Source organism: Halichoerus grypus, chromosome 2, assembly GCF_964656455.1.
Source record: "Halichoerus grypus chromosome 2, mHalGry1.hap1.1, whole genome shotgun sequence".
Taxonomy (NCBI): Eukaryota; Metazoa; Chordata; class Mammalia; order Carnivora; family Phocidae; genus Halichoerus; species Halichoerus grypus.
Window position 1 is genome coordinate 137,008,616 of NC_135713.1, and position 2,855 is coordinate 137,011,470.

Below are 2,855 nucleotides of genomic sequence, written 5' to 3' on the forward strand. Positions count from 1 at the left end.
ATAGCTGCCCCGACTGATTAAGCCAACTACTTTGGGAAGTCTTTTTAAGTTCCTTAATAAGTTAAATAGTTGCCCAGCCATTCCACACCTCAGGATTTAGTGAAGAGACACAAAAGCAGAGGTCCACACAAACATGTGAATGTTTACACCAGATTTACTGGAATGGCCAAAAACTGGCAACAAATCAAGTGGTCATCAGCAGAAGAAGGGGATAAATATATGGTAGTATATACATGTACAATGAAACACTATTCATCAACAAAAGTGAACTATTGATACAGAACATATTAATCCCAGATAATAACACTTAGTGAAAGGAACCAAACAAAAGGAGCATACACTGTATGATTCCATGTTTCTAAAATTCTAGAAAGTGAAAACTAATTTATAGCCACATAAAGGAAATATGTGGTTGCCTGAACACAGGCATGAAACAAAGAACGGAGTACAAATGGACACCAGGAAAATTTTGAGGTTTATAGGTATATTCATTATCTTGTCACGATGGTGTCATATTACATATGTCAAACCATCAAATTACAGAACTTCAAAATGTGCAGTTCACTGAACATCAATTATATCTCAATAAAGTTGTAAAAAAAAAAAAACAGTAAAAGGGTAAAAATAAAAATTTAAAGAATACTTTTCAGCCTAGATTTCTGTGTTGAGCCAAATACCCAGGCAAGTTTAAAGGTATAAAGATAGTTCATCTTAGAGAAGTTTTCCAATGCAGTAATGATATTAACTCATTTTTTGGGCATAAAAATAGCATTTGCTATTTGCATAGCATTTGCTACTAATGTTACTGATAGATATCTAACTTCTGATGAAGCTTTTACGAAATTTCAAAAATAATATGCAAAGGGGCGCCTGGGTGCCTCAGTTGGTTAAGTGTCTGCCTTCAGTTCAGGTCATGATCCGGGGGTTTTGGGATGGAGTCCCACATCGGGCTCCCTGCTCAGTGGGGAGTCTGCTTCTCCCTCTCCCTCTGCCTGCCACTCCCCCCTGCTTATGCTCTCTCTCCGTCAAATAAATAAAATCTTTAAAAAAAATAATATGCAAAGAATATATGTGCAGTTTGCCTACATTACTGTTAGCAGACATCATTTCTGTCAGGTAAAAAGAAAGATTTGTTACACCAGTCAGAATGGCTAATATTAACAAGTCAGGAAATGACAGATGTTAGTGGGGATGCGGAGAAAGGGGAACCCTCCTATACTCTTGGTGGGAATGCAAGTTGGTGCAGCCATTCTGGAAAACAGTATGGAGGTTCTTCAAAAAGTTGAAAATAGAGCTACCCTACGACCCAGCAATTGCACTACTGGGTATTTACCCCAAAGATACCAATGTAGGGATCCGAAGGGGTACGTGCACCCCGATGTTTATAGCAGCAATGTCCACAATAGCCAAACTGTGGAAAGAGCCAAGATGTCCATCGACAGATGAATGGATAAAGAAGAGGTGGTATATATATATACAATGGAATATTACACAGCCATCAAAAGGAATGAGATCTTGCCACTTGCAACGACATGGATGGAACTAGAGGGTGTTATGCTGAGCAAAATAAGTCAATCGGAGAAAGACATGTATCATATGACCTCACTGATATGAGGAATTCTTAATCTTAGGAAACAAACTGAGGGTTGCTGGAGTGGGGGGTGGGGTGGGAGGGATGGGGTGGCTGGGTGATAGACATTGGGGAGGGTATGTGCTATGATGAGCACTGTGAATTGTGCAAGACTGTTGAATCACAGATCTGTACCTCTGAAACTAATAATGCAATATATGTTAAGAAAAAAAAAAAGAAGAAGATAGCAGGAGGGGAAGAATGAAGGGGGGGAAATCAGAGGGGGAGACGAACCACGAGAGACGATGGACTCTGAGAAACAAACTGAGGGTTCTAGAGGGGAGGGGGGTGGGAGGATGGGTTAGCCTGGTGATGGGTATTAAGGAGGGCACGTTCTGCATGGAGCACTGGGTGTTATGCACAAACAGTGAATCATGGAACACTACATCTAAAACTAATGATGTAATGTATGGTGATTAACATAACAATTAAAAAATTTTTAAAAAAAGAGAAAGATTTGTTTATACTTCTGTATCCGAAAACGTGAACCCATCTGCAGGTAGTAGAGATGGGAGACATGAACTCACAAAGCCCTGCTCAGTGCTCATCTCCATATCCCTCCCATGGCTTCATTATTGAGAACCTCCACACTTTGCCCATAACTAAGCACCGCTACACAGGTCACCTTCTCTCACTCCAAACACAACAGATTGACAAGTTGTTGCTTTTTTCTCTTTCTTGTTAATTTGATTGTTTGGGAGAGATGCCTCCAGTTTCCCTTTGCTTAAGTTTATTAACTGCTTCACTTTTCAAAAGAACTATTTTCAAGGAAGGAAGGAAGGCAGGAAGGAAGGAAGGAAGGAAGGAAGAGAAAGACCTCAAGTTAATTTTATTACATAGGCTATTTGTCACTAAAAAGTTCAGCAATTTCCTTTAGTATTTTCTGTAAAATTACTAAATACTTCTTTTTTAAAATTATAGACACATCAAAAGCCTATCTTTATCTGCTTTGGGCTGTAAAAGACATTAATTTATTCTTTGCCAGAGGAAGGGAAATATGTGCTGAGTGGACAGTTGTTACCCCCCAACTACACTGCTAGAGAGGATGGTATTACTACACTGATTAACAGTAATTAAGTTATTTGAGAAACTAACCGAATGCAGTTATTTGTTCTAAAATCAGCATAAACCTAAACTGCTAATTATTTCCACTATGCCCAACAGCAATTCCAAAGGCTCTAACTGCAATCAAAGAGCGTATGTAATGAACTTGCCAAAGACACTT